A 15402-nucleotide genomic window follows, 5' to 3' on the forward strand; every position below is an offset into this window, starting at 1 on the left:
TGTGTGTGTGTGTGTGTGTGTGTGTGTGTCCGTCCCTCGCTGTGTTTGTGTGTGTCCCTCCCTCGCTGTGTGTGTGTGTCCCTCCCTCGCTGTGTGTGTGTGTCCCACCCTCGCTGTGTTTGTGTGTGTCCCTCCCTCGCTGTGTGTGTGTGTGTGTGTCCCTCCCTCGCTGAGTGTGTGTGTCCCACCCTCGCTGTGTGTGTGTGTGTCCCTCCCTCGCTGTGTGTGTGTGTGTGTGTGTCCCTCCCTCGCTGTGTGTGTGTGTCCCACCCTCGATGTGTGTGTGTGTGTCCCTCCCTCGCTGTGTGTGTGTGTGTGTGTCCCTCCCTCGCTGTGAGTGTGTGTGTCTGTCCCTCCCTCGCTGTGTGTGTGTGTCCCTCCCTCGCTGTGTGTGTGTGTGTGTCTGTCCCTCCCTCGCTGTGTGTGTGTGTGTGTGTGTGTCTGTCCCTCCCATGCTGTGTGAGTGTGTGCCACCCTCGCTGTGTGTGTGTGTCCCTCCCTCGCTGTGTGTGTGTGTCCCTCCCTCGCTGTGTGTGTGTGTCCCTCCCTCGCTGTGTGTGTGTGTCCCTCCCTCGCTGTGTGTGTGTGTCCCTCCCTCGCTGTGTGTGTGTGTGTCCCTCCCTCGCTGTGTGTGTGTGTGTCCCTCCCTCGCTGTGTGTGTGTGTCCCTCCCTCGCTGTGAGTGTGTGTCCCTCCCTCGCTGTGTGTGTGTGTCCCTCCCTCGCTGTGTGTGTCTGTCCCTCCCTCGCTGTGTGTGTCTGTCCCTCCCTCGCTGTGTGTGTGTGTCCCTCCCTCGCTGTGAGTGTGTGTGTGTCCCACCCTCGCTGTGTGTGTGTGTGTCCCACCCTCGCTGTGTGTGTGTGTGTGTCCCTCCCTCGCTGTGTGTGTGTGTGTCCCACCCTCGCTGTGTGTGTGAGTGTCCCTTCCTCGCTGTGTGTGTGTGTGTGTGTGTCCCATCCTCGCTGTGTGTGTGTGTGTGTGAGTGTCCCTCCCTCGCTGTGTGTGTGTGTGTGTCCCTCCCTCGCTGTGTGTGTGTGTCCCTCCCTCGCTGTGTGTGTGTGTCCCTCCCTCGCTGTGTGTGTGTGTTTCCCTCCCTCGCTGTGTGTGTGTGTGTGTGTGTGTCCCTCCCTCGCTGTGAGTGTGTCCCTCCCTCGCTGTGTGTGTGTGTGTGTCCCACCCTCGCTGTGTGTGTGTGTCCCACCCTCGCTGTGTGTGTGTGTCCCTCCCTCGCTGTGTGTGTGTGTGTCCCTCCCTCGCTGTGTGTGTGTGTCCCTCCCTCGCTGTGAGTGTGTCCCACCCTCGCTGTGTGTGTGTGTGTCCCACCCTCGCTGTGTGTGTGTGTGTCCCTTCCTCGCTGTGTGTGTGTGTGTGTGTGTGTGTGTGTGTCCCTCCCTCGCTGTGAGTGTGTGTCCCTCCCTCGCTGTGAGTGTGTGTCCCTCCCTCGCTGTGAGTGTGTGTGTCCCACCCTCGCTGTGTGTGTGTGTGTGTCCCTTCCCCGCTGTGTGTGTGTCCCCCACCCTCACTGTGTGTGTGTCCCTCCCTCGCTGTGTGTGTGTGTGTCCCTCCCTCGCTGTGTGTGTGTGTCCCTCCCTCGCTGTGTGTGTGTGTGTGTGTCCCTCCCTCGCTGTGTGTGTCCCTCCCTCGCTGTGTGTGTGTGTGTCCCTCCCTCGCTGTGTGTGTGTGTCCCACCCTCGCTGTGTGTGTTTCCCTCCCTCGCTGTGTGTGTGTGTGTGTGTGTGTGTCCCTCCCTCGCTGTGTGTGTGTCCCACCCTCGCTGTGTGTGTGTGTGTCCCTCCCTCGCTGTGTGTGTGTGTGTCCCTCCCTCGCTGTGTGTGTGTGTGTCCCTCCCTCACTGTGAGTGTGAGTGTGTGTCCCTCCCTCGCTGTGAGTGTGTGTGTGTCCCTCCCTCGCTGTGAGTGTGTGTGTGTCCCTCCCTCGCTGTGTGTGTGTGTGTGTCCCACCCTCTCTTTGTGTGTGTGTGTCCCTCCCTCGCTGTGTGTGTGTGTGTCCCTCGCTGTGAGTGTGTGTCCCTCCCTCGCTGTGTGTGTGTTTCCCTCCCTCGCTGTGTGTGTGTGTGTGTGTCACCCTCGCTGTGTGTGTGTGTCCCTCCCTTGCTGTGTGTGTGTGTCCCTCCCTTGCTGTGTGTGTGTGTCCCTCCCTTGCTGTGTGTGTGTGTCCCTCCCTCGCTGTGTGTGTGTGTCACCCTCGCTGTGTGTGTGTCCCACCCTCGCTGTCTGTGTTTGTCCTACCCTCGCTGTGTGTGTGTCCCTTCCTCACAGTATGTGTTTGTGCGTGTCCATCACTCGCTGATTGCGTGTGTGTCACTCCCTCGCATTGTGTGTATGTGTCTCTCTCTCACTCTGTGTATGCGTCTCTCTCCCTCGCTGTGTGTGTGTTTGTGTGTCTATGTGTGTCTCCATCCCTCCCTCGCTGTGTGTATGTGTGCATGTCCCTCCCTCACTGTGTATGTGCATTTCCTTCCCTCGCTATGTGTGCATGTCCCTCTCTCACTGTGTGTGCACGTGTCATTTCCTTGCTGTGTGTGCGTGTCCCTCCCTTTTGTGTGTGTGTCCCTCCCTTGCTCTTTGTGCGTATCCCTCCCTCGCTGTGAGTTTGCGTGTCCCTCCCACGCTGTGTGTGCGGGCCCCCTCGCTGTGTGTGTGTGCATGTCCCCCTCACTGTATCTGTTCGTGTGGTCCCACCCTCGCTGTGTGTGTCCCTCCCTCGCTCTGTGTGTGTGTGTGTCCCTCCCTCGCTGTGTGTGTTTGTGTGTGACGCTCCCTCGCTGTGTGTGTGCATGTCCTTCCCTTGCTGTGTATGTGTGTCCCTCACTTGCTCTGTGTGTGTGCATGTCCTTCCCTCCCTCACTGTGTGTGTGTGTGTGTGTGTGTGTCACTCTCTCACTGTGTATGTGTACATTTCACTCCCTCTCTGTTTGTGTGTCCTTCGCTTGCTGTGTGCGTGTCCCTCCCTCGCTTTGTGTGTGTGTGTGTGTGCGTGCGTGTGTGTGTCCCTCCTTTGCTCTTTGTGTATATGCCCCTCGCTGTGTTAGTGCATGTCCCCCCCTTGCTGTGTGTACGTGTGTCCCTCCTTTGCCGTGTCAATGTGAGTCCCCTCTCACTGTGTCTGTGTGTGCCCCCTCTCACTTTCTGTGCATACTTCCACCTCCTCGCCGTGTGTGTGCTTGCTCCTCCTTCCGTGAGTGTGTGTGTGTGTGTGTGTCCCTCCCTCAATGTGTGTGTACGTTTCACTCCCTCGCTGTTTGTGTGTCCCTTGCTCGCTGTGTGTGGGTCCCACCCTTGCTGTGTATATGTGTGTGCGTGTCCCTCTCTCACTGTGTGTGCGTGTCCCTCTCTCACTGTGTGTGCGTGTCCCTCTCTCACTGTGTGTGCGTGTCCCTCACTCTGTGTGTGCGTATCCATCCCTCGCTGTGTGTGCGTGTCCTTCCCTCCCTCACTGTGTGTGTGTGTGTCACTCTCTCACTGTGTGTGTACGTTTCACTCCCTCGCTGTTTGTGTGTCCCTTGCTCGCTGTGTGTGTGGGTGTGTCCCACTCTCGCTGTTTATTTGCGTGTCCCTCTCTCGCTCTGTGTGTTTGTGTATATCCCTCCCTCGCTGTGTGTTTGTATGTCCTTCCCTCCCTGTGTGTGTGTGTGTGCGCATGTCCTTCCCTCCCTGTGTGTGTGCATGTCATTCCCTCACTGGCTGTGTGTGTGCGTGTCCCACTCTCACTGTGTGTGTCTGTGTTTGTGTGCTTGCGCATGCGCGTGTCCCCTCTTGCTGTGAGTGTGTGTGTCCCTCGTGCAGTGTATGTGAGTGTCCCTGCCTCGCTGTGTGTGTGTGTGTCCTTCTTGCTGTGTGTGCGTGTCACACCCTCGCTGTGTGTGTGTCCCTCCCTTGCTGTTTATGCATATCCCCCTCGCTGTGTTAGTGCATGACCCCCCCTTGCTGTGTGTACGTGTGTCCCTCCCTCGCCGGGTCAGTGCGTACCCCCTCTCACTTTCTGTGCACATTTCCTCCCCCTCACCCTGTATGTGCTTGTCCCTCCCTCACTGTGTGTGTGTGTGTGTGTGCGTATGTGTGTCCCTCCCTCACTGTGTGTGTTTGTGTATGACCCTCCATCGCTGTTTGTGTGTCCCTCGCTCGCTGTGTGTGTGTGTCCCTCTCTCGCTGTGTGTGTGTGTCCCTCGCCCGCTGTGTGCGTGTCCCTCTCTCGCTGTGTGTGCGCGTCCCTCTCTCGCTGTGTGTGCGTGTCCCTCTCTTGCTGTGTGTGCATGTCCTTCCCTTGCTGTGTGTGTGTGTCCCTCGCTCGCTGTGTGTGTGTGTGCCCCTCGCTCGCTGTGTGTGGGTGTGTCTCTCCCTCCCTCGCTGTGTGTGTGTGTGTGTGTGTGTGTCCCTCCCTCACTGTGTGTGTGTGTGTGTGTGTGCGTCCCTCCCTTACTGTGTGTGTGTCCCTCCCTCCCTCTGTGTGTGTGTGTGTCCCTCCCTCTGTGTGTGTGTGTGTCCCTCCCTCGCTGTGTGTGTGTGTGTGTCCCTCCCTCTGTGTGTGTGTGTCCCCCTCCCTCGCTGTGTGTGTGTGTGTGTCCCTCCCTCTGTGTGTGTGTGTGTGTGTGTGTCCCTCCCTCTCTGTGTGTGTGTGTCCCTCCCTCGCTGTGTGTGTGTGTGTGTGTGTGTCCCTCCCTCGCTGTGTGTGCGGGCCCCCTCGCTGTGTGTGTGTGTGCATGTCCCCCTCACTGTATCTGTTTGTGTGGTCCCTCCCTCGCTGTGTGTGTGTGTGTCCCTCCCTCGCTGTGTGTGTGTGTCCCTCCCTCGCTGTGTGTGTGTGTCCCTCCCTCGCTGTGTGTGTGTGTCCCTCCCTCGCTGTGTGTGCGTGTCCCTCTCTTGCTGTGTGTGCGTGTCCTTCCCTTGCTGTGTGTGTGTGCATGTCCTTCCCTCCCTCACTGTGTGTGTGTGTGTGTGTGTCTTTCTCTCACTGTGTATGTGTATGTTTCACTCCCTCGCTGTTTGTGTCCCTTGCTCGCTGTGTGTGTGTGTGTGTGTGTGTGTGTGTGAGAGACCCACTCTCGCTGTGTCTGCATGTATCCCCTTAACTGTGTGTATGTGTGCGTGTCCCTCCCTCGCTTTGTGTGTGTGCGTGTCCCTTTTGCTGTGTGTGTGTGTGTCCCTCCTTTGCTCTTTGTGTATATCCCCCTCGCTGTGTTCGTGCATGTCTCCCCTTGCTGTGTGTGCGTGTGTCCCTGCCTCGCCGTGTCAGTGTGAGTCCCCTCTCACTGTGTGTGCGTGCCCCCTCTCACTTTCTGTGCACATTTCCTCCCCTTCGCCGTGTGTGTGCTTGCCCCTCCTTCCCTGTGTGTGTGTGTCCCTTCCTCGCTGTGTATGTGTGTCCCTCTCTGTGTGTGTGTGTCCCTCCCTCGCTGTGTGTGTGTGTGTGTGTGTCCCTCCCTCGCTGTGTGTGTGTGTGTGTGTGTCCCTCCCTCGCTGTGTGTGTGTGTGTGTGTGTGTGTGTATGTACCTCGCTGTGTCTGTGCATGTCCGTCCCTCGCTGTGTGTGCGTGTCCCTCCCTCGCTGTGTGTGCGTGTCCCTCCCTCGCTGTGTGTGCGTGTCCCTCCCTCGCTGTGTGTGCGTGTCCCTCCCTCGCTGTGTGTGCGTGTCCCTCTCTCGCTGTGTGTGCGTGTCCCTCCCTCGCTGTGTGTGCGTGTCCCTCCCTCGCTGTGTGTGCATGTCCCTCCCTCGCTGTGTGTGTGTGTCCCTCCCTCGCTGTGTGTGCATGTCCCTCCCTGGATGTTTGTGCGCGTGTCACTCCCTTGCTGTCTGTGTGTGTCCGTCCCTTGTGTGTGTGTGTCCCTCCATTGCTCTTTGTGCATATCCCTACCATTGTGTGTCCGCATCTCCCCTCGGTGTGTGAGTGCACGTCCCCCCTTGCTGTGTGTGCGTGTGTCCCTCCCTCGCTGTGCCTGCACGTGTCCCTCCCTCGCTGCGTGTCTCAGCACGTCCTTCCCTCGCTGTGTGCGTGCATCCCTCCCTCGCTGCGTGTGTCAGCAAGTCCCTCGCTCGCTCTGTGTGTATATTTGTGTGTGTGTGTCCCTTCCTCGCTGTTTGTGTTTACGTGTCACATCCTCACTCTTCCTTGCTGTGTTTGTGTGTCCCCCCTTCGCTGCGTGTCCCTCACTCGCTGTTTGTGTGTGTGTGTGTGTGTCTCCCTCTTATGCTGTGAGTGTTTGTGTCCCCCTTGCTGTTGTGTGTACATGTCCCTCCCTTGCTGTGTGTGTACATGTCCCTCCCTCGCTGTGTATGTGTGAGATACCCTGCCTTGCTGTATGTGTGTGTGTGTGTGTGTGTGTGTCCCTCTTGCTGTGCGTGTATGTGCGTGGCCCTCCCTCGCTGTGTGTGCATGTGTCTCCCCCTCGCTGTGTGTGTGTGTGTGCATGTCCTTCCCTCGCTGTGTGTCTGCAGGTATCTCCCTCACTGTGTGTGTGTGTGTGTGTGTGTGTGTGTGTATGTGTGCATGTCCTTCCCTCGCTGTGTGTCTGCGGGTATCTCCCTCACTGTGTGTGTGTGCATGTCCTTCCGTCGCTATGTGTCTGCGGGTATCTCCCTCACTATGTGTGTGTGCATGTCCTTCCGTTGCTGTATGTCTGCGGGTATCTCCCTCACTGTGTGTGTGTGTGTGTGTGTGCGCATGTCCTTCCGACGCTGTGTGTCTGCATGTATCCCCCCACTGTGTGTGTGTGCATGTGCTTCCCTCGCTGTGAGTCTGCAGGTAACCCCCTCACTGTGTGTGTGCATGTCCTTCCCTCGCTGTGAGTCTGCGTGTATTCCCCCACTGTGTGTGTGTGCATGTCCTTCCCTCGCTGTGTGTCTGCGTGTATCCCCCCACTGTGTGTGTGTGCAAGTTCTTCCCTCGCTGTCAGTCTGCGTGTATCCCCCTCACTGTGCGTGTGTGTGTGTATGCGCATGTCCTTCCGTCGCTGTCTGTCTGCGGGTATCCCCCTCACTGTGTGTGTGTGTGTGCATGTCCTTCCCACGCTGTGTGTCTGCGGGTATCTCCCTCACTGTGTGTGTGTGTGTATGCGCATGTCCTTCCCTCACTGTGTGTCTGCGTGTATCCCGCTCACTGTGTGTGTGTGTGTACATGCATGTTCTTCCCTCGTTGTGAGTCTGCAGGTATCCCCCTCACTGTGTGTGTGTGTGTATATGCATGTTCTTCCCTCGCTGTGAGTCTGCAGGTATCCCCCTCACTGTGTGTGTGTGCATGTCCTTCCCTCGCTGTGAGTCTGCGTGTATCCCCCCACTGTATGTGTGTGCATGTGCTTCCCTCGCTGTGAGTCTGCGTGTATCCCCCTCACTGTGTGTGTGTGTGTGTATATGCATGTTCTTCCCTCGCTGTGAGTCTGCAGGTATCCCCCTCACTGTGTGTGTGTGCATGTCCTTCCCTCGCTGTGAGTCTGCGTGTGTGTGTATGTGCATGTCCTTCCTTTGCTGTGAGTCTGCAGGTATCCCCCTCACTGTGTGTGTGTGCATGTCCTTCCCTCGCTGTGAGTCTGCAGGTATCCCCCTCACTGTGTGTGTGTGCATGTCCTTCCCTCGCTGTGAGTCTGCGTGTATCCCCCTCACTGTGTGTGTGTGCATGTCCTTCCCTCGCTGTGTGTCTGCGGGTATCCCCCTCACTGTGTGTGTGTACATGTCCTTCCCTCGCTGTGTGTCTGCGTGTATCCCCCCACTGTGTGTGTGTGTGTGTATGCGCATGTCCTTCCGTCGCTGTGTGTCTGCGGGTATCCCCCTCACTGTGTGTGTGTGTGCGCATGTCCTTCTGTCGCTGTGTGTCTGCGGGTATCCCCCTCACTGTGTGTGTGTGCATGTCCTTCCCACGCTGTGTGTCTGCGGGAATCCCCCTCACTGTGTGTGTGTGTGTATGCGCATGTCCTTCCGTCGCTGTCTGTCTGCGGGTATCCCCCTCACTGTGTGTGTGTGCATGTCCTTCCCACGCTGTGTGTCTGCGGGTATCCCCCTCACTGTGTGTGTGTGTGTATGCGCATGTCCTTCCCTCACTGTGTGTCTGCGTGTATCCCCCTCACTGTGTGTGTGTGTGTGTGTGTATATGCATGTTCTTCCCTCGCTGTGAGTCTGCAGGTATCCCCCTCACTGTCTGTGTGTGCATGTCCTTCCCTCGCTGTGAGTCTGCAGGTATCCCCCTCACTGTGTGTGTGTGCATGTCCTTCCCTCGCTGTGTATCTGCGGGTATCCCCCCACTGTGTGTGTACATGTCCTTCCCTCGCTGTGTGTCTGCGTGTATCCCCCTCACTGTGTGTGTGTGCATGTCCTTCCCTCGCTGTGTGTCTGCGTGTATCCCCCTCACTGTGTATGTGTGCATGTGCTTCCCTCGCTGAGTCTGCGTGTATCCCCCTCACTGTGTGTGTGTGTGTGTATGTGTGCATGTCCTTCTGTCGCTGTGAGTCTGCGTGTATCCCCCTCACTGTGTGTGTGTGCGCATGTCCTTCTGTCGCTGTGTGTCTGCATGTATCCCCCCACTGTGTGTGTGTGCATTTGCTTCCCTCGCTGAGTCTGCGTGTATCCCCCTCACTGTGTGTGTATGTGTGTATGCGCATGTCCTTCCGTCGCTGTCTGTCTGCGGGTATCCCCCTCACTGTGTGTGTGTGCATGTCCTTCCCTCGCTGTGAGTCTGCGTGTATCCCCCTCACTGTGTGTGTGTGTGTGTATGCGCATGTCCTTCCGTCGCTGTCTGTCTGCGGGTATCCCCCTCACTGTGTGTGTGTGCATGTCCTTCCCTCGCTGTGTGTCTGCGTGTATCCCCCTCACTGTGTGTGTGTGTGTGTGTGTGTGTGTGCGTGTGTGTGTGTGTGTGTGTGTGTGTATATATGCATGGTCTTCCCTCGCTGTGAGTCTGCTTGTATCCCCCTCACTGTGTGTGTGTGCATGTTCTTCCCTCACTGTGAGTCTGCGTGTATCCCCCTCACTGTGTGTGTGTGTGTGTGTGTATGCATGTTCTTCCCTCGCTGTGAGTCTGCAGGTATCCCCCTCACTGTGTGTGTGTGCATGTCCTTCCCTCGCTGTGAGTCTGCAGGTATCCCCCTCACTGTGTGTGTGTGTGTGCATGTCCTTCCCTCGCTGTGTGTCTGCGTGTATCTCCCCACTGTGTGTGTGTGCATGTGCTTCCCTCGCTGTGAGTCTGCGTGTATCCCCCTCACTGTGTGTGTGTGCATGTCCTTCCCTCGCTGTGAGTCTGCGGGTATCCCCCTCACTGTGTGTGTGCATGTCCTTCCCTCGCTGTGTGTCTGCGTGTATCCCCCTCGCTGTGTGTCTGTATGTGTATGCATGTCCTTCCCTTGCTGTGAGTCTGCGGGTATCTCCCTCGCTGTGTGTCTGTGTGTGTATGCATGTCCTTCCCTCGCTGTGTGTCTGCGTGTATCCCCCTCACTGTGTATGTGTGTGTGTGTGTGTGTATATGCATGTTCTTCCCTCGCTGTGAGTCTGCAGGTATCCCCCTCACTGTGTGTGTGTGCATGTCCTTCCCTCGCTGTGAGTCTGCAGGTATCCCCCTCACTGTGTATGTGTGCATGTCCTTCCCTCGCTGTGTGTCTGCGGGTATCCCCCTCACTGTGTGTGTGTGCATGTCCTTCCCTCGCTGTGTGTCTGCGGGTATCCCCCTCAATGTGTGTGTGCATGTCCTTCCCTCGCTGTGTGTCTGCGTGTATCCCCCTCACTGTGTGTATGTGTATGCATGTCCTTCCGTTGCTGTGAGTCTGCGGGTATCTCCCTCGCTGTGTGTCTGTGTGTGTATGCATGTCCTTCCCTCGCTGTGTGTCTGCGTGTATCCCCCTCACTGTGTATGTGTGTGTGTGTGTGTGTGTATATATGCATGTTCTTCCCTCGCTGTGAGTCTGCAGGTATCCCCCTCACTGTGTGTGTGTGCATGTCCTTCCCTCGCTGTGAGTCTGCAGGTATCCCCCTCACTGTGTATGTGTGCATGTCCTTCCCTCGCTGTGTGTCTGCGGGTATCCCCCTCACTGTGTGTGTGTGCATGTCCTTCCCTCGCTGTGTGTCTGCGGGTATCCCCCTCAATGTGTGTGTGCATGTCCTTCCCTCGCTGTGTGTCTGCGTGTATCCCCCTCACTGTGTGTATGTGTATGCATGTCCTTCCGTTGCTGTGAGTCTGCGGGTATCTCCCTCGCTGTGTGTCTGTGTGTGTATGCATGTCCTTCCCTCGCTGTGTGTCTGCGTGTATCCCCCTCACTGTGTATGTGTGTGTGTGTGCGCATGTCCTTCCCTCGCTGTGTGTCTGCGGGTATCTCCCTCACCGTGTGTGTTTGCGTGTCGCTCCCTTGCTGAGTGTGTGTGTGTGTGTGTCCAAAATTTGCACCATCAGAGGATTGGCCATCATAAATTAACTGTGGTATTCAGGAATATGTGGTTTAAATAAGTTCGCCACGAGAAATGCAGGGTTTAATGTATAGGTAGAGGGGTGGATCTGGGTAGGATGCTCTTCAGAGGTTTGAAATGGACTGATTGGGCCGAATGGCCTGGTTGCACACGATGGCGATTCTATTCAGGTTATTGTCCAGCCCTGTCAACCACCCCCGTCTCTTACACCTTGCCTTATCCCCAATGTTCTCCTTAACACTGTAATCTCCTCCAGACACTAAAACACTCTTTGGCGATGTAACCTTCTCCAGTCCTTACAAAGATCGATATGTCTGTCACCTCTTCCTGCTTTTAGAACCCTCCCTATAACTATTACCATTTGGTACAGCACTCCCAATCATTGTTCCCTCTTGAAACTCCCATAAACATTTGTATCTCTGAAAACTCATCTGGACTGTCTCAACTTCCCTTTGACAGTTACATGCTGAGACCTGCTCTATATCAGTGAAGTAATTAACTCTTGGCAACACTCACTGTTATAATCTCCCTCCAGCCTTACAGCACTGAGGATCTGTAGAAGCTCTTTTCAACCCGACAGCCATCTCTGTGTCTGTAATCTCCTCCACTGCCCATAATACATTCTCTCTGAGCTCCTCTGTAGTCCACTAAACACTCCCTAACACTGTCTGTATCATTGTAACCTTCTCCAAAAACACAACGTTCCCTATCTGTGTAAATCCCGACACCGGTCCCTATCCCTCTCAGCTCCGTCTAACAATACAACCCTCCATGTCTGTGTATTCACCTTCAGTCCCTACTCACCTCCCTCTCTGTGTAACCTTCTCCATGCATTTTTGCTTCAGTCTCTTCAACTGTCCCTGTCAGTGTAACCTCTTCCAGACGTGAAAACTCTCCTCTTTTTGACTTACTCAGACCACACAATCCTCACTATCTATAACCTACTCCTGTCTGAGAAACCTACCTCTGCAAATTGCTCCAACTCTTCCACTCTCCTGCAGCTCTTACATCCCTCCCTATCTACCAAGTCTCTTCTATTCCCTAAACACCAACAGTCTGTGGAGACCCGACCACCATCCCTATCAGTGTAATCCTCTCAGGTCTCTGCAGTCATCCTGATCTGTCGAACTCACTCCATGCCTGTGCCTCTCCCAATCCAGTCTCTACAAAACCTACTATCTATTTAACACCCTCCTGTCACTATCACCCCCATGTCAATGTAAGCTCCTCCTGTGTCTCCACCATCTACCCATCTCCATAACCTTGTCCAGCTCTTACACCACTATCTATTTAAACATCACCCTCCCCTATAACTTCCTCCTGATTGTGCTATGCTCCCTTATCTGTGAAACTGTTTCTGACCAAAATTGTTATCTCAGTCTCTGAAAAGAAATCCAGATTCCACAGCCTCCATAACCCCCAGAACCTAAGCCTTCCTATGTCTATAAACATCTTCAGTCACGACTACCCTGCATACCTCTGTTTGTTCTTCCAGTCAATACAAACATCTTTATCTCTGTAATCTGCTCAGCTCCCTAAAACACTCCATGTCTGTGATCCAGCCCTGGCCTACAAACATCCTTATCCCTGTACACATCTCCATCCCTCCCAACATTCTCAACTCCATGAACCCGTCAGCCCTATAGCTCTCTACATTTCTGTAACCTCCTGTGGGTCTATGGTCCTCCCTCCCTGTGAAACCACCTCCACTCCCCACATCCCTCCCAATCTGGGTCCTCTGCTCCAGATCAGACCATTGCTGTCTCTGTAAACACCTCCACTCCTGACAACTCTTCCCATTTGTGTAACCTTGTTCAGACACCATACTCTCCAGCTTCCTGAATCCTCTTCCTGCATTGCAACCAAAACCACATGTTTATGTAATATCCACCAGTGCTTACACCCTCCCCAACTCAGTAACCACTTGCAGCCCTAACAAAACACCTAAACTGTGAAACGTCTCATTTCCCTAAATTCCTCCCTCCCTCCTCAAATGCCTTCATCACCATGAAACCTCACAATTGCTGAAGCCTCCTTTTTGCATTGCAACCCTCCTAATGTCTGCAAAATCCTCCTGTCCTGATATCCCTCCCTGACTCTGTAATCCCCACCACCCTCCAGTGCCCTTCTGGGGAACATGGCAGAGGAGGGAAGATTTGTAAAGTCCGAGCCATGTTACGGAGGTAGAATTCTGGGAATTAAAGATTTGGTCTAATGTCTGTGGTGTGCAGATTATTGGCAAGGACTCTAAAGACAGGATTTATGACTACTTGGAAAACCATAGTTACATTAGCCACAGTCAGTATGGGTTTGTGAGGGGTCAGGTCATGCCTCACAAACCTTATTGATTTCTTTGAGGATATGGCAGAATACGTTGATGGCTCATTCAGAATAGAAGGATGATTGGGATACAGGGAAATCTGTCTGTCTGGATACAGGATTGGATGGCCCACAGAAGACAGACGCTGGCAGCAGATGGACAGTATTGAGCCTGGAGCTCAGTGACCAGTGGTGTTCTGTAACAATCGGCTCTGGGACTCTGCTCTTTGTGATTTTTGTAAATGACTTGGATGTGGATGTTGGAGAGTGGGTTAGTAAGTTTGCCAATCACCTGAAGGTTGGTGCAGTGGTGGGGAATGTGGAGGGCTGTTGTAGGTTGCAATGGGACATTGACAGGACGCAGAGCTGGGCTGGAAGTGGCAGATGGAGTCCAATCTGGAAAAGTGTGAAGTGATTCATTCTGGAAGGTCAAATTTGAATACAGAATACAAGGTGAAAGGCAGAATACTTGGCAGTGCGGAGGAACAGAGATCATGGGGTCCGTGTCCATAGATCCCTCAAAATCGCCACGCACATTGGTAGGGTTGTTAAGAAGGCATATGTTGTGTTGGCTTTCCTGAACAAGTGGATTGATTTTAAGAGCCGTGAGGTTTTACCGCATCTTTATAGCAGCCTGGTGAGACCACACTTGGATTATTGTGTTTAGTTCTGGTCCCCTGTTTACAGGAATGCTGTGCAAGTTTTAGAGAGCGTACACAGGAGATTTACCAAGATGCTGCCTGGAATGGAGGATATTTCGTATGGAGAAAGGTTAAGGGAGCTAAGGCTTTTTTCATTGGAGTGAAGAAGGGGGCGAGGCGACTTTGTGGATGTGAACAAGATGATGCGAGGCACAGAGTGAGTGAATAGTCAGAGACTTTTCGTCCTATGGAATAAATGGCTATTACAAGGGGGTGTAATTTTAAGGTGATTGGAGGATGGATAAGAGGACAGAAAATAGTAGGTCGTTGGATGCACTGACAATGGTGGTAGTAAAATTAGATACTTTCAGAACATTTAATAGACTCTTGGATAGACACATGAATAGTAGTAAAATGAAGGGTATGTAGTATACTTTGATCTTACAGTTGGATAAAAGGTTGGCATGAAATCATGGCCGAAGGGCCTTGGGCTGAACTGTTCTGCGTTCTATGTTCTGTATGGTAAACTGGGTAATAAGCTCAGATCAATGTAAAAGGATATGGCATACAGGAGGAGCTAGTGAACTGGATACAAAATTTGCTTGATGGTTGTAGACAGAGAGTCATGGGAGACATGTTGTTTTTCTGACTGGAGGCATGTGACCAGCGGTGTAGTGGGTCCCCTGTTGTTTGTTATTTGGATAAATGGTTTGGATGGGAATATTGGTTTCCTGGTAAGTAATTGTTTTGGCTGACACTGAAATTGGTGGCAATGTGGACAGTGAAGAAGGTTATCTGTGATACAACAGGATGAACAGTACTGCTGGGATAGTGGGCCGAAGAATAGCAGTTGGAGTTTAATTGGATAAAGGTGAAGAGTTCCATTTTGGTGAAACAAACCAGGGTGGGACTTGTACAGTTAATGTTCGGGCCCTGGGTAGTGTTTTCAGTCAGAGATCCAGTGACCCAGGTACACAGTTCTTTGAATGTGGTGACACAGGTAGACAGTGGGTGAAGCAGGCGTTTGGGATGGTTACCTTCACTGGGGAGAGCAATAAGAGTAAGAGTTGGGATGTCATGTTGTGGCTGTAAAAGACATTGGTGGGGCCACCATAAAAACATTGTTGATCAGTAGGAAGAACTCATCTAGTTCACTAACCTCCTTTAGGGAAGGACATCAAATATTCTAACCTGGTCTGGCCGACATGTGACTCCAGACCCACAGCAATATGGCTGACTCTGAGCTACCCTCTCAGTAATTAGTAGAGGGGTCAAAGAACGTTGTTCCAGGCAGTGACACCAACATCCCATGAATGAATATAGATAAATACATATATCCCTCCCTACCTCTGCAAACCCCTCCAGCTGCAGCAATCCGTCCTGGCTTTGTAACACCCTGACCACTCTCTATAACACTCTGACCACCTCCAGCACCTTCACCTCTCCCTGTTCCTATTGTGTCAATAAACCCTGACCGTGGCTCCCCTTCCTACAGCCCTCCTCCTGCGAGCAGACCCATTGCAATGCATTAACATTTACTCCTAAAACACTCTCTCACTTCAGGATTTTAAGTACTTTTTGGTGATCTTCTCAGCCTCATAATCTCGTATGATTCCTTTTGTCCTGAGTGAGGGATCAGTGGGAATTTCTTGCTGAGGTTTTTACTGTTTCAATTGATTGTCCTTTTGTTGAATATTTTGCATTGTCCCTTCAAATGTTTTCCACTGTTCATTGACAGGCACATATTTCAGTCTGTTTAGCCTGTTTACCTTGGTCAGTTCTCCTCTCAAACTCATGTCATTGGCTACTTTTGTTTCTAGTTGTAGCTTGTCCTTTCTGTGATTCACTTTAAAACTTTACATTTATTTAAACTGCACTTTATCACAATTTCCCGAAGGATCTCTCCAGGTGACATTACTCATTCACTAAGTTTCATTACACGGTCGCTGTGCGATAGTTATGTCCCAAGCCAGTTGCATAATGTGTTTTTCAAAGAAACACTGAAAAAAAAATTAACCGAACTCCTCTTCCAATATCAATGTTGC

Source organism: Chiloscyllium plagiosum, unplaced genomic scaffold (assembly GCF_037043375.1).
Source record: "Chiloscyllium plagiosum isolate Xiang-an unplaced genomic scaffold, Cpla_swu_hap1 HiC_scaffold_18, whole genome shotgun sequence".
Classification (NCBI taxonomy): Eukaryota; Metazoa; Chordata; class Chondrichthyes; order Orectolobiformes; family Hemiscylliidae; genus Chiloscyllium; species Chiloscyllium plagiosum.